Source organism: Mirounga leonina, unplaced genomic scaffold, assembly GCF_011800145.1.
Source record: "Mirounga leonina isolate KUSES-001 unplaced genomic scaffold, KU_Mleo_1.0 Mir_109, whole genome shotgun sequence".
Classification (NCBI taxonomy): Eukaryota; Metazoa; Chordata; class Mammalia; order Carnivora; family Phocidae; genus Mirounga; species Mirounga leonina.
The window spans coordinates 1,909,638-1,930,589 of NW_023270244.1; the positions used below are offsets into that span (position 1 = coordinate 1,909,638).

Genomic DNA, 20,952 nt, shown 5'->3' on the forward strand with positions numbered 1-20,952 from the left:
CATTCATCTCTGTTTCCCCACACCTCTGCAGAGTCATTGACACATAGCAGGAGCTTCCTAAATCTTTATTGCAGGAAATGAATGAATGAAGGAGTTGATGAATGAATGAATGAATCCTTGACTTGAAATGTTTTCCTCTCTGCACACAAGTCCTGATTCTATGAAACGCTCTCAGACATTTCTCACTGACTACGGAAGTAGTCAGGAATTTTGCTATTTAACCACGTTATGGCCACTCTGTGTGAACCTGCCTTATAGTTACTGACACATGAAAGAACATGACTAAAATTCCAAATCCCTAGGCTTTATTTGGTTTCACCTTTAGTCTGGGTTTGTTTTTGTTTGTTTGTTTTTCTCCACATAGACTGCTCGCTTATTAGCACTGGTGCTGCAATACAACAGTTTCCAGTGAAGATGCTGAGCTGTGTGGAGGGGGCAGAACAAGGTGAGGCTCAGATCGGTGAGTGGCAGGCTCCTATTTCTTCCACTCGTTCTTGTCATGGTCCCACTTGGCTGAGAAGCCCTGAATCGGGTTGACCTTCACGTTGACTATCCTCTTGGTGTGCTTGGCCACCCACCCTCTTCAAAGGTGTGCGGGACAGGGCTGTACACGGAGTGCTTCTCCCAATTCAGAATGAGAGCGGTGAAGCCGATGAAGAACATGGCAGTGCCCACAACCATCTTCCACTCATTCGTGTTCCTGTTCCTTTCAGCAAAGCTCTCATTGAACTGGATGCGGTACAATTCAACTTTCTCCTCAATGGAGAGGCTGCTCCAGGGAGCCTTCTTCTCTTTCAAGGCCTTCTGGGTGGCAGAGAGGTTCTTGGCGGGGACCACATCGGGCAGGGGATAGTCACCCTGGTCGTCGTCACTCGGGAGAGCATAGTCTTCACTCTTCATGACACTTCCATGCGCTTGAACACACACTGAGATGGAAACTGCTCGCTTGCCAATTAGGCTAAACACTGGTAGCCACCATTCCGCCGCAACTGCCCTCTGTGCCCTCTGTGCCCTAGTCTGGTTTTCTTAGATCAGGAAAGATTTGGAAAGTGTGGAATGTCCCTGTGGAAGATCCTTCAGGAAATCAGAGAGCTTCCGTGTGAGTCAGTGCCGGGTTTGGGGCTAAAATGCAGCTGTGAGGGTCAGCCGTGTCTCATTACCAGCAACAGGAGCTCGCCTGGAAAGCCGCCGCAGGTTCTGGAGACCTCAGCGCAGGCAGCAGTCAATCCACATTGGTAACAAGAAGTCACCAAAGGTTGGTGACTGAGCAGCAAGCTTTTGAAAATTCTTTCTGGATCTTTCATTCACATTCACTGTGGTCAGAGAGATGAGAGAATGTGGAAGACTCTTTGTGACTTCATTCTCACCAGAGGTCTTTGGCCACTAGTAAGAAGAAATGGTCAGAATCTTATGGGGAAGAGAAAGAAAGGCTAAATGATTTTTGCAGCTCTCATACCTTCCCAGAGTAAGTCTAAGCCCATCTGCCAAGGCCTGGTTCATTCTCTTTTAGGACATGTTGCCTGCACTCAGTAAGTGCTAAGTCATAGGAAAAACAACATGTAATCCCCTCAACATGTAACAGTCAAAGAAACACTGGGCCACTGGTATTGCCATTGGGCTCTCACCTCAAGAGCCCAGATTCCCTCATTCATCAAGACACTAGGATGGTGATAAATAAGCCAAGTCTTTGCATTAATGGTCTTTTTTTTCTGATGGAGGACACAATCAAAACTAGAAACAAATATGTGGAAATAAATATACATGTGAGATTGTTTCAGTTTATGATAAATGTTATAAATGTCTGATTTGTAATGTGTTGAATAGACTAGGATTTAGGGCAGACTTTAGGGTTGATAGCTAGAGAAAGTTCTCTGAAGAAATAACTTTTGAGCAGATACCTGAATGAGAAGAAGGAGTCAATTATGTGAGGATCCACTGAAGAAGGAAGAACAAATGTCAGAGAGAGTGAACTTGATGTGTTCAAGAGACATGAAGAAGGTCCTTATGGCTGGAGTGTACTGAGCTAGGGGAAGAAAGTAGGTAGGACCAGACCATGAGGGACCTTGTGGGCCAGGCAGGAACTTTGTATTTTATCTTAATTGCAGTGGAGGATTTTAAACAGGCAAATTACATAATAATTATTATTATTTTAAGATTTTATTTATTTATTTGACAGAGAGAGAGATAGCGAGAGTAGGAACACAAGCAGGGGGAGTGGGAGAGGGAGAAGCAGGCTTCCCACCGAGCAGGGAGCCCAATGTGGGGCTTGATCCCAGGACCCTGGGATCATGACCTGAGCCGAAGGCAGACGCTCAATGACTGAGCCACCCAGGCGCCCCAAATTACATAATTAGAATTCATGCCCTTTATCTGTATTGTCCAGTATGGTAGCCACTAGCCTTATGTGGCTATTCAAAGTTAAATCAATTAAAATTAACTAAAATTTAGTTACCAAGTTACAGCAGACACATTTCAAATAACTACATGTGGTTAGTGGCAGCCATATTGGAAATGTAGGCATAGAATATTTCCACTGGAAGTGTAGGCACAGAACGTTTCCATCATTGCAAAAAGTTCTGTTCTAGAGAGAGCAGAAGACGTTAGAGGCTACCACTAGTTCAAGGTAAAGACATTGATATCTTAGACTAGGGGCTGTAATAGCAGAGATGGCGAGGAGTGTTGTACTTGGGGTAGAGTTGGAAGGTAAAGTTCACAGGACTTCCTGATGAATTGTTTATGAGAGAATGAAAGGAAGAGATGAATTAGCTATATTTGCTGGTCTACTTTGTCAGAGGTAGAAGGATTAGAAATATTTACATGCAGAAGAAATAGATCTCTGTTGGCTCAATGGAATAGAACTCATCCTTCACCTAGAGGAGAGCAAAAATCTTTAAAAATCACGGAGATATATACATGACCAAAAATATGCTTGCAGGAATTTGTGGGGAACTAGTGGACATTGGAACAGGTCAGTGGGGTCTATCACTAAAGTGGTAGAGCTCATTTTCAGGGAATTTTGATCACTGCTGATGGATACTCTGCAAATCTCATTTCTGATTTCAAAGAGATCATCTTTTTCACATCTTCTCCAAAAAAACCAGTTTCTTTGCCATTAAAAAAAATAATAATAACTTACTTTTCTCTAAAGTTCAACCTGATGCTGCAGGTACTAAAGGTCATTAACAAGAAATACTTGGGGGGCACCTGGGTGGCTCAGTCAGTTAAGTGTCTGCCTTCAGCTCGGGTCATGATCCCAGGGTCCTGGTATTGAGCCCTGTGTCGGGGTCCCTGCTCTGCCTCTCCCTCTGCCCCCACCCCTCCCTGGCTTTTGCTCTCTCTCAAATGAATAAATTAAATCTTAAAAAAAAAAAAAGAAAGAAATACTTGAGCACTGGGAGCTTGATTATCCATTTTGCTGAGAAATTAGTAATTTAAAAACTGTAAGAGCAAATATTCCACTGTGGTTCCTATTCCTATTCATGAAAGGATTTATTTGTGGAGAACAGGCCTTCACTGGAGAAGGATTTACAAGGTCAAGTCTTAAATGCTCAGCTGATTCCTTAAGGACTCTGTGATATCAGATAAACTATCTACCACCTCTGAGCCTTCATTTCCTCACCTATGAAATGAGATTAGAAATCTCTGCTGCCTTTTATAAATATTATGAGCTTTAAATTAGATGAAGAAGTGATAACACCACTTGACATTTATTAAGTACTTATTATGTGCCAGGCACTGTGTTAAGCAGTGTGATGAAGCTAAGACAGACACTGTGTTAAACTTAGGAACTTAAAACAACAACCATTTTATTTACTCATGATTCTGTGAGTCAGCAATTTGGGCTGGACTCAGTTGAATGGTTTTTCTGCTTTCTTGCCTGTGGTTATGCATATGGCTGCAAATTATCTGGCAGATCTGATAGCCTAACTTGTTGTCCCTTCTCCTACGTCTGGCAATGAGTGGTCACTGTTAGCTGCTTGGTCTAAGGGCCCTCCACTGGGACATCTTGTCTCTCCTTCACTGACCTCTTATCCTCCAGTAGCCAGGCCAGACTTCTTCACATGGAGGTTTCAGGACAGAATTCCAAGAAGTAAGAGCAGAAGCTGCAAGGCTCATTGAATTCTAGGCTTAGAAATCCCACATATCACTTCCATGACATTCTATCGATCAAAGCAATTTACAGGTAAAACCCAGATCCAAGGGTAGGGTGATTAACTGTATGCTTTTATGGGGGGAGAGGAAAAATCACAGTGTAAATGGGCAGGCATACAAGGATAGGAGGAGTTATATTAGTCATCTCTGTGAACGATTTACTGTGTTTGTCAACATACAACCTCATCTAACCTGCACAGCAATATTGTTTTCCTCATTGGACAGATGAGGAAATAGGCACAATGAGGTTGAATAACTTGCTCAAAGTCACATCGTCAGTGAGTGCCTAAGCTGGGATAGGAACCCAGGCAGCCTGATTCTGGAGGCTATGCTCTTTTATTAAGTTCTTACAATGGTAATCACATTATGATACAGATTACTTATGTTTGCCTATGTCCAGTTCTTTCCTTCTGGGGCACATGATAGACTACACTTCCCACCCCTTATAGTTTAAGTGGGGTCATGTGACTGGTTCTTGGCCAATGGAGGCATTTAATAGCAGATGTAAATTCTTCATTCTCCTTTATGCCTTACCTCTAATGACCCTAGAAACCAAGGGTTGAAGTAGTGGAGCTATAAGCTAGAAGTAGATCCAATTGCTGAGTTAGGATTCAAAAGGAAGCTGCCAGATCTGCAGCAGAAAGGAAAATTGCATGTGTTAAGCCACTGAGTTTTTGAGATTTATTATTGTAGTGAAGCCAGTTCTCTCCTGATTAATACAAGCCTCACTGTATTTTTCTACTTGTAAAGTAAAGCCATAATCTTAAAAAATTTTAATTAAATGGGGCACAGGTCATGATCCCAGGGTCCTGGGATCGAGTCCCGCATCGGGCTTCCTGCTCCTTGGGAGACTGCTTCTCCCTCTGTTTCTGTCTCTCATGAATAAATAAATAAAATCTTAAAAAAAAAAAAAAGAGTATGGGTTCTACATCTTGAGTGCTTGAGTTTAAATCCTCACCCTATCACTGACTTTGAGAAAGTTACTTAATCTTTCTGTGCCTCAATATCTTCAACTGTAAAACAGGGGGGTAATAATAGTACTTACTATACAGTGATGTATAGATGTGCAAAGAAAATGTAGCTTTTTTACTTCCTGTAGGAGATCTTTCTCATAACCCACTGCTAGATAGCAGAGGGCTGCTTTGGGGGGTGAAAGAGACCATGTTACCTTCTTCTGGTTTTAAAAGACTTCCAAGGAAGTATTTAGCCAGTCAAAAATCTGTCTTCATCATGGAGCTATTGCCCCCTTCCCTTATCATATTTTCCCCAAAGATGGTATAAAGAAAACCTGTCTTTGTCCTATGCTTGTCTTTTCCTCTCAGGGCGCTGTCTCACTCACAACACCTCTGACACAGCTGTGTGGGAGTTTTCCTTCACCAAGCAGTTCTCCGCAACACCACCTGGATGTCCTTTAATTTAACTAGTTCGGGCACTATCCACCTGGAGGTAGCATCAGATCTTACAGGTTAAGGGCTCAACCCCGCAACTGTCCTGACCCTACCTCACAGGCCACTTGCAAGCTCAGGTTGTCACCGGTACTTGACCCATCCGCTCTAAATCAGAAGTTCTCACAACCCCTTCCTTGGGTTCAACTAATTTGCTAGAGTGGCTCACAAAACTCAGGAAAACACTTTATGTACTGGTTAACAGTTTATTATAAAAGGATATGATAAAGGATGCAGATGGACATCCAGATGGAGAGGGACATGTAGGGCAAGGCATGTGGGAAGGAGCCGTGGCGTTTCTGTGCCCTCTCTGGCCAGCCATTCCTCCAGCACCTGCATGCACTTATCAGCTTGGAAGCTCTTCACACCCCATGCTTTGGGGATTTTTATGGAGGCTTCCTCAGGTAGGCATGATTGATCATTAACTCCATTTTCAGACCTTTTCCCCTCCCTGGAGAAAGGAGGGTGGGAATGAAAATTCCAAGCTTCTTATCATGGCTTGGTCTTTCTGGTGACAAGCAACTCATTCAAGAGCCCATCAAGAGTCACCTCAGAACAAAAGACATTCACCCATTAAATTCCAAGGGATTTACCAGCCCTGTGTTAGGTATGGGGTCAAAGACCAAACATTAGAACAAAAGATACTCCTAGTGTTCCTTTTTTTAAAGATTTTATTTATTTATTTGAGAGAGAGTGAGAGAGCACCAGCAGAGGGAAGGGGCAGAAGGAGAAGCAGGCTCCCTGCTGAGCAGGGAGCCCGATGTGGGACTCGATCTCAGGACCCTGGGATCATGACCCGAGCCGAAGGCAGATACTAAACCAACTAAGCCAACAGTGTCCCATCTTTCTGTATTCTTTGCACACCAGGCACACACTGTAGGGAACAAGGAGCACTGTCTTTTCTTCTACTTTCATTCAGCCCATCCATCACAACCCCTTGCCAGAGGTAGGCAGAGTGCTTTGCATGGAGGTCTCATTCCAAGATTCCAAATGGGGAGTGTGTCAAAAACTCCTTTGATTCTGGCTTTTTATTCAAACCTATGTAATAATCCTTTGCTCCCAGACCAGTCAGTTCACATGGCAAATAGCTTACTTCCCCTCCCCACCCTTACCCATGATTTCTAGGTACTGATCAGGACAGGCTTTCTCCTTCATCATCTTTCCTACGGGGACTGCATTTATGCCGCTCAACCTCCTTGCTCAACTTGAATGACAGAAAGGTAAAATCTTTAGGTGATAAAGACACTACATGGCTCTTGATATGAGTTATAAGTCAACTAGGAGCTAGAGTTAACTGCAAATAGAAATGCATTTATTTATTAATCTCCAATACTCTACCATTAGAGTGTTGTCATCATCGCATCATCATCATATAGGAAGTGCTTATTTCTCCTTCAATGCCCTTCCACTCTTCTCATGGATTTACACTGCCCACCCAATTTTGGAATTTGTAGTGGTTTTGCCTGTTAAGACAGCCGGAAGGCAGTCCGCCTGCTGTTTGCCTCAAATTCAGGAAATGGCCATCGTACCACATGGGCTCTTTAACACCCACCCACATGGCCCAAGACACAAGCAGCAGATCCTCCAGCCATTGGAAGCCAGGCACCACTGGGGGGCCTGCTGTGCTTGGGGAGGACAGATTTAAACCATCTTCTTATTTACATTTATATCCCACAGATATAAATTAATTGTTGGTCTTTTTGTTTTCTATAAACCAACTCGGGTTGTATACATAGCCTACAAATGACCAAGAAATGTTTACATCGGGGACGCCTGGGTGGCTCAGTCGGTTAAGCGTCTGCCTTCGGCTCAGGTCATGATCCCAGGGTCCTGGGTTCGAGCCCCGCATCGGGCTCCCTGCTCAGCGGGGAGCCTGCTTCTCCCTCCCCCACTCCCCCTGCTTGTGTTCCCTCTCTCACCGTGTCTCTCTCTGTCAAATAAATAAATAAAATCTTTAAAAAAAAAATATTTACATCAGTGGCAGCTCAACCAGCGGTGCTCATCTCATACAGACTGAATAAAACCCTGTCTCTGTGTGAGGCCAGGGGCTATCACTAGAACCTCTCCCACTAAGTGTCAAAGCCCCACATACCACACTTTGGCAATTATTTCTCTGAGTGAAGACATGGTTTTTGCATCTCTAGATAAATGGATTTGCCAGACCATATAAGAACCTGAGGGTTCTGGATAAATCTTACTTTTAACAAGCCCTCCAGGTAATTAATGGGATTAAATTGAATTACAGTTCTTTCTTGGTGACTGCATATTATTTAAAAACAAAAACTAAACCTGTTATTCATTTGCTTCCTCTTTGAGGTTAAATTATCCCAAGTGAATCCAGTTAAGGAGACCTCATGTGTATCTCTTTAAGCTGTGGCCAGAAAAAGCCAACAAGAGTCTATGGCAATAGACTGAAGTTTTGCCAAAATAAAAAATTAAGACCTGTGCCTTGGGGCAGAGTTACAGAACTACAACATGACTCTTGGTTTTCATGTAAGACAAGAAGGCCATCCTGGTCATTGATGTATGCCTGCCCTCACTCGTTAGTCAAGCACACAGGTGGGACTGCGTGGGAGTCAAAATCTGGATGTTGCCCCTCCTCCTCACCCTCCTAGCCCTGGTGAGATATATGCAGCTGGTGTGATCCCCATTGCTGGGCTTCCTGAACCTTCTCCCAGAGACTTGCAGAAAGCAGCCTTCAGGTGCAATTTCCCAGATGGGATTTATCTAATTTCTTTTGAGTTGGTGAGGACTGCCCTGAGAACTAGAGTTAGATTACTTCTAACCTTGGGAGAGTCATTTCCACACTGTCGCAGTTGGTACTGAACCAGTAGCGACTTTCAGTGGAGACTGTGAATGGCCATGCTCTACACAAGTGCCTGGTGAGTGCCCACACTCCTCTCCTACCCCCAAGTTTTTCTCTCTCCGCGTTTAAAGTCAGTTATTCTTTCTCTCAAATGCTCTTTGTTCAGTGGTTTTTGGTTAATGTGCTATGAGAGATTAAAGTGGTGACTGGAAAAAATATGTCAAGCTGCAGTTCCAATAACCAAGTATCATTTTGGGCAGCTAAGAGTGCCTATTGCCTGCAGTTTCTTTAAAGTGGGGTTTTTTAGGGGCGTCTGGGCGGCTCAGTCGGTTGAGCGTCTGCCTTCACTCAGCTCATGATCCCAGGATCCTGGGATCAAGTCCCCAATTGGGCTCCCTGCTCGGCAGGAAGCTTGCTTCTCCCTGTCCCTCTGCCTGCCACTCCCCCTGCTTGTGGTCTCTCATTCCCTCTCTCAAATGGATAAATAAAATCTTTTTTTTTTTAAAAAAAAGACTATTTATTTATTTATTTGACAGAGACAGGTAGCGAGAGCAGGAACACAAGCAGCGGGAGTGGGAGAGGGAGAAGCAGGCTTCCCGCCGAGCAGGGAGCCCAACGGGAAGCTCGATCCCAGGACCCTGGGATCATGACCTGAGCCGAAGGCAGACGCTTAATGACTGAGCCACTGAGGCGCCCTAGATAAATAAAATCTTTTTTTAAGTAAGGTTTTCTAGTCTCATAATACTGAGCCAAGTCTCGGGGTCATCAGAAAAGGGGCGTGCATATGCGTGACCATGTCCTGCGTGTGCACACGGGCTGGGGTTGCAGCGGCTGTAGGCTGGTGCAGGCCAGAGGAAGAAGGAAGGACTAGCACAGATCCTAGAAATGATAGGTGCTGTAAAGTGCAAAGAACCATCTCATTTAGGATCTTCCCACCTCCTCAACTTTGTCATCTTCCATTTTAGTTCTTTATGTGATCTTCGAGGACTTAATGTAATTTTCTGTTACATAAATTATATTTAATAGTTTAATTAGAGGTATTGTATTTATTTGTCTGCCCTCTCTGTTCCACCTGTGAAAATGTATGTTCCCAGAGGGCAAGAACCTTTATTCATCACCGAATTTCTAATGCCTGATAGGTACTTGGTAAAAATTTGTTGAATGAATGAAGGGTTGAATGCACTAAGCACTTCACATATATTACCTTCAATACTCTTGTAGAATAATTATAGAAATAGTCTTTTTCTAACTTTTTTTTTTTTGCTGTTATATATACTTAACAACAAGAGCCTGTGGGTGAATTGTAGAAATCCAAGTTTAGAGTATGGCATTTGGAATATAAACATCATATAACCTGCTAAAGTGCTTTTATGAAGACTACACACATTTCTCTGATAGACTGTTTTTAATTCCTTGCTTGTTTATCAAGTTTGCATGCAATCTATTTTAGGGCTGCTAGTCTCTGCAGTCTGACCACAACTGTTTAAATGTGTCCGTCCTTTCAGTCTTCATTGTCCTAAGTCTAGCCCAGAGCTGCACCTCATTCTTGGCAGAATTCCAGAGTTAAAGATTGTTCCAGAGTCCTCATCTAGGGCCACATAGCCCCACTCAGCCTGTTACTGCTTCCTAAGTAAAGCACCCTGTAGATTTATCGCTTGGATACTTGTCCTAAAGAAAGATTCAGACCTTGGAACAGGGACGGTAGATGCATCAAGTGTCAGAAAAGCATGGGATATTTTTGAATGGTATTGGTTCATAAGTTTTAACCCCTCTTCTTTGTGACTCTGTAAAACCTTTCAAATGAAATCTCTAGGTTTTGCCTTCTCTGACTCTTCTGTTCCTTACAGTTTTGTCTTTTACAAGGTATACCTGTTTTTAGTGGAGTATAAAATGACAGATCTGCATCTTTGTTTTAATGCCCTGTGAAACCAGAGTCTACTGGTAAGATAGCATGCCCATGCAAGATTACATTTTTCTCTGTAAGTTACAGTGTCTAAAACAGGGAAAAGAATTATAAATAGTATACATTAATAGTGCTAACTTTCAAAAGATTTAGAAATAGAAAAATTACATACTTGCGAGCTTTCATTTTTGTCTCCTTTCTTAAGTCTTAATTATTCCTTTTGAAATTCAGATTTTAATTTAGATGATGTCCATTAAAGTAACATGTACCTATTATATTAGAAAAAGAGAAATAAGAAGATAGTACCAAAGACAGGATCTCTTGCATGTTAAGTGAAACATTGATACATGTGCACCCGCACTTGGCTGGTGGAGTGACTTGAAATAATTCTTTTGAGAATGAATTTTACATAATACACAGCAAGAGCTGTTCATAGATTTTTGACCTAATAATTCCACTTTCCATTGGGAAAAAATTAAAATGTCTAGAGACTAGATATGTAATTTACATGATATTCATAATTTACATTATCTATTGGAAGGAATAGATAGAATTATATTTCTGTTTACAGTTACATTATATTACACATATAACTATTAAATTATATTTATGAAGACCAGGCATGGAGAAAAGCTTTTGTTTTTTAATATAAGTGACAAAGCAGACAGTTATATCACTGGGATTCCACATGTGGAAAAATAGAAATACATCAGATGCAGCTCTTTATTCCTCAGTAGGGCTGTGGCCGGAGCGGCTATGGTGCTAGTCTCTCTGAGCCATCCAGCTCCATCCCTGTCGCTGAGGGGACACCCGCCCTCGGCACCGCCGTGACTAAGCAGATGACACTTTGTGGTACCCTCAAAGGCCACAAAGGCTGGTTGACGCAGATTCCCGCCACTCCCCAGTTCCTGGACATGATACTGTCTGCCTCTTGAGAGAAGACCATCACCATGTAGAAGCTGACCAGGGAGGAGACTGACTAGGGCATCCCCAGCGTGTTCCTCAGGGTCATCTCCTCAGATGGCCAGACTCCTGAGGTGGAGCCCTCCGGCTTTGGGATCTCTCAACGGATACCCCACACACAGATTTGTAGGCCATACCAAGGGTGTGCTGAGTGAGGCCTTCTCCTCTGACAATGTCGCAAATTGTCTCTGGCTCCATACATAAAACCATTGAGTAGTAGAATACTCTGGGTGTATGCAAATATACTGTCCAGGATGGGAGCCATTCGGAGTGGGTGTCTTGTGTCTGCTTCTCATCCAATAGCAGTGATCCCATCATTGTCTCCTGTGGCTGGGACGAGCTGGTCAGTGTATGGAACGAGGCAAACTACAAGCTGAAGACCAATCACATCAGCCACACAGGGTACTCGCACGCTGTGAGTCTGTCTCCAGATGGCTCCCTCTGTGTCTCTGGAGGCGAGGAGGGCCAGGCCATGCTGTGGGACCTCCACAAAGGCAAGCATCTTTATACTCTAGATGGTGGGGACATCATCAGTGCCCTGGGCTTCAGTCCTAACCGTTACAGGCTCTGTGCTGCCACGGGCCCCAGCATCAAGATCTGGGACTTAGAAGGCAAGATCATTGTAGACGAACTGAAGCAGGAAGTTATCAGTACGAGCAGCGAGGCGGAGCCACCCCAGTGAACCTCTCTGGCCCGGTCTGCTGATGGCTAGACTGTTTGCCAGCTACAGGGGTCTTGTGTAGCAGGTGACCATCGGCACCTGCCAGAAATCTATGACAGAGCTTTAGAAATAAAAAAATTGGTTTTCTGACTTTTAAAATTAAAAAAAAAATACATTAGGTGTAAACTGGAAGGAAATACTTATTTTAGAAAGGTAGAATTAGGGGCGCTTGGGTGGTTCAGTTAGTTAAACGTCTGCCTTCAGCTCAGGTCATGATCTCAGGGTCCTGGGATCGAACCCCGTGTAGGGCTCTGTGCTGAGTGGGGAGTCTATGTCTCCCTCTCTCTGTCCCTCCACCCTCCCCCACTGCTTGTGCTTGTGTTCCCTTGCGTGCTCTCTCAAATGAATAAAAAATCTTTTTTTAAAAAAAGGAAAGGTGGAATTAAATATGGTCTCAAGTTTTTTTTCCCCCTTGTAATCAAATGTAAAAAAAAAAAAAAATCTAAAAAGATCCTAGAAGGTCATGTAATTTCTGGGAAATGACTACACAAACTACATTGAAATAAGGTCGGCAAAAACCTTAGCTCAAACCTGAAATGCAATAAACAAATGCCCATTGGTTACCCATAGTATTCCACTGCTCAACTTCACTTACTCTACCAATGCAAATATTTACAACCCAGCTCTGGGGACCCTCACGGTGTATCTCCACTGTTTTCAAAAGCTGTTGAGAAATATTTGGAATTCTATATAGTACTGTTCAAGGGGTATCCAACAACACAGGAGGAAAATAAGGGCCCAGATCACGTAATTAGGAAGGAATGCTGTACCTAGAAGTATAGCATTCCCCCTTCATAGGCCAGCTCCAGGGAGAGAAGCTGATCTGGGGGACTGGCCAGTCTTATTTCAGAGCTGCCCTTGGAAGACAAGGCCCTGAGGAGAGAGGTCACTACTCTGGAAACCAGGTGGATGCCTGCTGAGTGGTCAGGGAGAGACAAGCCAGGAAGTGAACCAGTGGGTCTGAGAATGAAGCTCTTCTAGGGCTATTGTTTGGAGGGGACAAAAAAACCACAATTCAGAGTATATTAAGCATATCAAGACTGTATTGGCTAGTGTAACTAGAAAGTCCATAATTTCTAGGAGTTCAAATGACTTCAGCAGGATTTTTTTCCTCCTTTTCTTTCTCTTTCTCTGTGTCTGTTTCCTTATACATTTTTCAGATCAGCTTCTCTTTGTCTGTTGGCCTCTTTTACTTTGGTTGGCTTTCCTCCAGGGGGTAGACTTTGTTGCGGGCTGTCTCAGGTCTCTGTCCTCCATCTTAGAGACCCCCCAAATAAGAACTCCAGGGGTCTCCTTTCCTATTGTATTACATGTACAAATGGTGGTTGGGTTTCCAACACGTGGTGGCTGTGAATTAGACTTAACAAGGGAACGTCCCTTGCTCAGGATGCTGTGCCTATGGTGCTGAGTACCTATTGTGGTTGGTGAGATCAGGGCAATCTTTCTCTCTGATTAAAAATACATTAAAAAAAACCACTGACGTTAAGAGTCTCTCATATCATTAGTGAAAAATTACCCTGAAAGTAATAGAGGATTGCAAAAACTCCCATTAGAAGTAGTTGTCTTTTTAAAAAGCCCTGCTTGCTAACCATGGCTCTCTCTAATACAGAATTTCAGGCAGTAAAACAGAGTTAACTGAATAAACTTGAGATATGGTTGGGAAAACAAGCTATTCTTTTTTTTCTATTTTTTATTTCTTATTATTATGATATTGTAATCACCATACATTACATCATTAGTTTTTGATGTAGTGTTCCATGATTCATTGTTTGCGTATAACACCCAGTGCTCCATGCAGAACGTGCCCTCTTTAATACCATCACCAGGGTAACCCATCACCCCCACACCCCTCCCCTCTAGAACCCTCAGTTTGTTTCTAAGAGTCCATAGTCTCTCATGGTTCGTCTCCCCCTCCGATTTCCCCCACTTCATTCTTCCCTTCCTGCTATCTTCTTCTTTTTTTTTTTTTTAACATATAATGTATTATTTGTTTCAGAGGTACAAGTCTATGATTCAACAGTCTTGCACAATTCACAGCGCTCACCATAGCACATACCCTCCCCAATGTCTATCACCGAGCCACCCCATCCCTCCCACCCCCCACCACTCCAGCAACCCTCAGTTTGTTTCCTGAGATTAAGAATTCCTCATATCAGTGAGGTCATATGATACATGGCTTTCTCTGATTGACTTATTTCGCTCAGCATAATATCCTCCAGTTCCATCCACATCATTGCAAATAGCAAGATCTCATTCCTTTTGATGGCTGCATAATATTCCATTGTATGTATATACCACATCTTCTTTATCCATTCATCTGTTGATGGACATCTTGGCTCTTTCCATAGTTTGGCTATTGTGGACATTGCTGCTATAAACATTGGGGTGCACGTACCCCTTCGGGTCCCTACATTTGTATCTTTGGGGTAAATACCCAGTAGTGCAATTGCTGGATCATATGGTAGCTCTATTTTCAACTTTTTGAGGAACCTCCATACTGTTTTCCAGAGTGGCTGCACCAGCTTGCATTCCCATCAACAGTGTAGGAGGGTTCCCCTTTCTCCGCATCCCCGCCAACACCTGTCGTTTCCTGACTTGTTAATTTTAGCCATTCTGACTGGTGTGAGGTGGTATCTCATTGAGGTTTTGATTTGGATTTCCCTGATGCCAAGCGATGAAAACAAGCTAACCTTGTCTCAGTTTTTCCCTTTTATTTTGAACCCCTGATTCTATAAAATCTTCATTCCCCCCTCTTCCTGCACCTAGCGGTGCCCATGCTAACAGCAGCTTCCTGGGTTGGGGCTGGGGTAGGGCAGTAATGTGTGTCTGGGTCATTTGTAAGTTGAGTGTTCATAAGGTGGGGACTGTCTGTCCTGCATTAGTCGTTCGGATCTCAGCTTTTAAGTAGGTTAGTTGTCTCCTCTCTAATGAGGAAGTACTTGTTCTCTTAACATTCTGGCAACATTCCGTTTGCTCATTTTCTGCTGTCCAAGTCCTACCGATGAATATGCCTATCTTTTGATCCTCAGGTGGTGTACGCAGCAGAAGGAAAACTTGCAGATGGAAAGGAAGAACAGGTGGAAGTGACAAGAGCAGAAGAGAGCCAGACGAAAGCAGCCAAGGTCTGTTAAGACTGTTCATAGTTCTAGGGGAGGGGGGTGGGAGGATGGGTTAGCCTGGTGGTGGGTACTGAGGAGGGCACATTCTGCATGGAGCACTGGGTGTTATGCAGAAACAATGAATCATGGAACACTTCATCTAAAACTAATGTAATGTATGGGGATTAACATAAGAATTAAAAAAAAAAAGACTGTTCATAGTTCTAAAGTGTTTCAATAATGCAGAGTACACTCATGGCAATGAGCATTACCCACCCCTCAATCAGGTTCTGTAGGAAAGAACAATGAATGATGGTCCTCTATTCTCAGAGTTCTTCCCAGCAGACTGTTAGAGGGGACTTGACATCCTCATTAGCTAGTATTCCTTGGGGTTAAGACATGGAGGATTTTTTTTTTTTTTGAAAAGGCAAAAGTCCAAGTGTAGAGGCCACATCTTACTCACTTTTGTACATTTCTGCGCTAGCTCCAGTGCCCAATAAATATTGAGTAAATGACATGGCCAACATTATCAGCTAAGAATAGTTCATATTCAGTATTTTTAGCTGATTAATTCTAGTCATTCATTTAATCATTCATTCAGCACACATTCTTTAATGATGAAGATTATAAAAATAACTTATTGTGCATGTACCATAAGTTAGGCAATGAGCTAAGTGTTTTATGTCCATTATCTCAATCCTCACAACTCTACGAGATAGTTGCTGTTAGTATTACCATTTTATAGGTAAAGAAGCCTGAACTTGAAGAGGTTAGGTTAGTTTCTCCATGCAAATGGCTGATAAATGGCAGAGGCAGTACTTGTCTCTAAGACATTCTGATGCTTAAAGTCTGTGCTTTAAACCCCAGTGCTATTGAGTATTAGGAGATAATCCTTCATGGGTGTCTTGCATTTTTTTCATGTATTAAAGAAACTGGGATGTTTGTTCTGTAAAAATTTCCAGAGTCTGGATTTTTCTGATTGCGTCCTTAAAGTATTTAATGTTTTCACCTTTCCTCTGTATTTTCTGTCAACTGGTAGTCAGATATAGAAGCTTGATCAAATTTCAGCTCAACTTTTTTGGGCAAACCTACTAAATAAGTGGTATTGTGTTCTTTCATATGCCAGAAGACCTGTAATGTAATGTCTCTCTTTTCTATAATATTAGCAGCCATTCATATTGAATATCTGGTTCAACTAGTTTTTTGAGGTTGCAGAATAGTGATTTTCTATTATATCAATTATATATGTATATAGTGTATGTGTGCGCATAAGAACCTCTTTACTTATTAGCTAGAATACTTCTGTAAAGAGAAACTTTCCCTTATCCATTATTTGGTTACTTAGCAGTGTACTTTGTTCAGGGATGGCAGGAAGAACGTTTGACTCTTTCCTTTTACTTGTATATTTTCAAAATAATGAGCTAATTCCCATGCATCTTCCTGGTTATCAATTAATTGTTTTTATTATGATTATGAACTCAAAGATTTAAATATATTCAATGGTTTTTAATGTATTGCAGTTCTTCTGGTTGATGATAAAATCATCTCACATTTTATACATCTGAGCCTCTGCAAGTTGGCCCCTGAGTCATTTGACACAACCCCAAATTAAAGAAGTTGGTAACTTCTTTACTATCTTGTATGACACGATGTCCCAGCTCATCTTTTAAAATTTCCTGCCCAAACTTGGAACGGTCATTTCTCCAAAGAATCTTGGTTCTCCTAAGTGGAAAATGCTATCTGGAGATTCCCAGTTTTTATATTGGCAACTAATTAAAAAACAAAAACAAAAAGCATGTCTCTGGACTGGATTCAGCCTGTGGCTAGTCTGTTGACACCTGGCCAGACTTAAGTGATAGTAGTAAGAATTAAGAGAAGAAGATGGATCATAAATATATTTTTTCCATGGTTTTTTTTATTGTAGAAATACACATGACAAAATTTACCATCCTAACCATTTTAATTGTACAGTTCAGTGGCATTAAATACATTCATAATGTTGTACAACCATCACCACCATCCATCTCTATGACTCTTTCATCTTGCAAAACTGAAACTCTATACCCATTAAACAATAACCTCCCTTTTCCCCAACAACCACCATTCTTCATTCTGTCTCTATTATTTTGACTAATCTAGGTACCTCATAGAAGTGGAATCAATCAGTATTTGTCTTTTTGTGATTGTTTTATTTTACTTAGCATAATGTCCTCAAAGTTTATCCATGTTGTAGATATATCAGAAAATTCTTCATTTTTATGGCTAAATAATATTCCATTGTATGAATTATATCACATTTTGCTTATCTGTTTGTCCTTCAGTGGGCACTTGGGTTGCTTCCACATTTTAGCTATTGTGAATTACACTGTTATGAACACAAGTGTACCAGTACATTTTTGAGATACTGCTTTCAATTCTTTTTGGTATGTATTTACAAGTGGAATTGCTGGGTCATATGGTCATTCTATTATTAATTTTTTGAGGCACCTCCATTCTGGTTTCCATAGCATCTGTACCATTTTTTATTCTCATCAAGAATGCAGAATAGTTTCAATTTCTCCACATTCTTACCAACATTTGTTATTTTCTGTTTTTTGTTTTTTGTTTGTTTTTCTTGACAGTAGCCAAAACATAGTAATTGGTATGTGGTGGTATCTCAGAGTTTGTTTGTTTTTTTTAATTTTAACCCAGTATACTTAATATACAGTGTTATATTAGTTTCATGTGTACAATATAGTGATTCAACAATTCTACACATTACTCAGTGCTCATCCCAACACCTGCACTCTTCAATCCCCATCATTTATTTAACCCATCCCCCCACCCACCTCTGCTCTGGTAACTGTCAGTTTGTTCTCTACAGTTAAGAGTCTGGGGGTTTTGTTTGTTTGTTTGTTTAAAGAGAATTTTTTTTTTTAAAGATTTTATTTTATTTAGAGAAAGAGAGATAGCAAACAGGGGGAGGGACAGAAGGAGAGGGAGAGAGAGAATCTCAAGCAGACTCCGTGCTCAGCATGGAGCCCAACTTGGGGCTTGATTTCACAAACCCGAGATCATGAACTGAGCCAAAATCAAGAGTCAGATGCTTAACCAGCTGAGCCATCCAGGCACCCCTGAGTCTATTTTTTGGTTTGTTGTTTTTCTTTGTTCATTTGTTTCTTAAATGCCACATATGAGTGAGATCATATGGTATTTGTCTTTCTCTGATTGACTTGCAAATGACAAGATTTCATTCCTTTTATGGCTGTGTAATATTCCGCCACACACACACACCACTTCTTCTTCTTTTAAGTAAAGTCTACCCCCAACATGTGGCTTGAACTCACGACTGTGAAATCAAGAGTTGCATGCCCTACCAACTGAGCCAGCCAGGTGCCCCATATCACATCTTCTTTATCCATTCATCCATCAGTGGACACTAGGCTCCTTCCATAATTTGGCTATTGTAAATAATGTTGCAATAAACATAGAGGTGCATATATCTTTTTGGATTAGTGTTTTCGTATTCTTTAGATAAGTACCCTTTAGTGGAATTACTTGATCATATGGTAGTTCAATTTTTAATTTTTTGAGGAACCTCCATACTCTTTTCCACAGTGGTTGCACCAGTTTGCATTCCCACCAATAGTGTAAGAAGGTTCCTTTCTTTCCACATTCTTGCCAACGCTTGTTATTTTTTGTGTTGTTGATTTTAACCATTCTGACAGGTGGGAGGTAGTATCTCATTGTGGTTTGTTTTGCATCTCCCTAATGATGAGTGATGTTGAGCATCTTTTCCTGTGTCTCTTGGCCAGCTATATGTCTTTCTTGGAGAAACGTCTGTCCAAGTCTTCTCATTTTTAATAGGATTATTATTTTTGGGGAGGAGGTGTTCAGTTAGAGAAGTCCTTTATATGTTTTGATACTAACCCTTTATCAGATATGTCCTTTGCAGATATCTTCTCCCATTGCATAGGTTGCCTTTTGGTTTTGTTGATTGTTTCCTTTGCTGTGCAGAAGCTTTCTATTTTGTTGTAGTCCCAATAGTTTATTTTTGCTTTTGTTTCCCTTGCCTCAGGGGCTCTATCTAGAAAAAAAATTGCTAGTTGATGTCAGAGAAATTACGGCCTGTGCTCTCTTCTAGGATTTTTATGGTTTCAGGTCTCACATTTAGGCCTTTAACCCATTTTGAATTTATTTTTGTGTATGGTGTAAGAAAGTGGTCCAGTTTCATTCTTTTGCATGTTGCTGTCCAGTTTTCCCAACACCATTTGTTGAAGAGACTGTTTTTTTCCCATTGGATATTCTTTCCTGCTTTGTCAGAGATTAATTGACCATATAATTGTGGGTTTATTTCTGGATTGTCTATTCAGTTCTGTTGATCTCTGTGTCTATTTTTGTGCCAGTACCATACTGTTTTGAACCCTACAGCTTTGTAATATAACTTGAAGTCTGTAATTGTGATGTCTCCAGCTTTGCTTTTCTTTTTCAAGATTGCTTTGGTTATTTGGGGTCTTTTGTGGTTCCATACAAATGTTAGGATTGTTTGTTCTAGTTCTGTGAAAAATGCTGTTGGTATTTTGATCAGGACTGCTTGGAATGTGTAGAGTGCGAAGGGCAGGGAGGGAGAGAACAAGGATGCCAGGCCTGCTGCCTCCCACAACACCGGAACTCGCAGGGGCCAGAGCCGGAGAGAGCCAGGGAATGGCAGGACCTCAGGGGGGTGTCACTGAGTCTTCTGTGGTGGTCACTAATTCCGTGGCAGCACACTCTAGGAATGGCCTGAGGTGTGCACAGGCTCCTCCATCCGCGTTTCTTCCCCGTCCTGGCTGCCAGGTTACAGGCATCCGGGCAGTGGCCTGGCCACTCCTCTGGGTCATGGCTGGGCTCACCGACACACCGGCCACAGTTTTCACTGCCACCCCCACCAATCCTGGCACAAGGGCCACTTGCTCTGAAATTATTTTGAGGCAAGAAATTTTAAAAGATGGTTTCCACAGAGACCTTTTAATAGAAGTGAAATTTGGAGAAAATACTGAGGACTTCCAGGCCTGCTGACTCTTGATTAAACAGTACATCCTGACAGGACTTTTTGTGAATCCATATGAGCTAGCTTCATTTCGAGAGAGAAACGTAACAGAGGCAGTGATGGTTTCAGAAAATTTTAATATAGAAGCTCCCAGTTATTTGTCCAAGGAATCTGAAGTTCTAATTTATGCCAGACAAGATTCACAGAGCCTTGTTTCCAAGCTTTTTTGCCTGTGCACTATCACTATTAATTGGCCGCATAGTCAAGATGGGGAAATCTTTATTGTGGTCAAGAACCCTGATTTCTTGATGTATTATGACCAAGAGTTTCCAATTTTGGAATGCTGATCTCACGCAGAAGTAGCAGATCCTTGGGCTTTGAAGAATAAGGATATCTGCCGATGGAACAATATGAAATATAAATCCATATATAAGAATGTGACTCTACAGATTCCAGTGAGATTGACTATACATTACTTCTGTAGTATGTTCAATGACTCTGCTCATTACCCTCCTGTATCCTACTTTGATCCCTGTGGCTATTTGCAAATATGGCCATTTTCCCCTATAAGTTTTATGGAGTTAAAAGCTTTCTATGAACCTAAATAAGACTTATTTACTTCATTTCGGTTAGGAAAATGAGTACTTTATGTATTAGAGACAAATAACTCTCATTTTGTAAATAAAAACATTTTAATTTCAGTTAAAAATTGAGAAAATCATTATAAATAAGAATAAAATAATTTAGATGAAAAAATGTGTAGATTGCTTTGGGTAATATAGACATTTTAACAATATTTTTTTTTTTCCAATCCATGGGCATGGAATGTCTTTCCATTTCTTTGTGTAGTATTCAA

The 20,952-nt window shown here is 41.6% G+C and overlaps 3 pseudogenes; 2 read left to right on the plus strand and 1 right to left on the minus strand.

The window, feature by feature from the left end:
* Positions 1 to 475: 475 nt before the first annotated feature.
* Positions 476 to 6,755, minus strand: LOC118019814 (annotated as a pseudogene).
* A 2,533-nt stretch (positions 6,756 to 9,288) lies between these two features.
* Positions 9,289 to 11,981, plus strand: LOC118019817 (annotated as a pseudogene).
* Positions 11,982 to 19,945: 7,964 nt separating this feature from the next.
* On the plus strand, positions 19,946 to 20,666 carry LOC118019823 (annotated as a pseudogene).
* Positions 20,667 to 20,952: the final 286 nt, after the last annotated feature.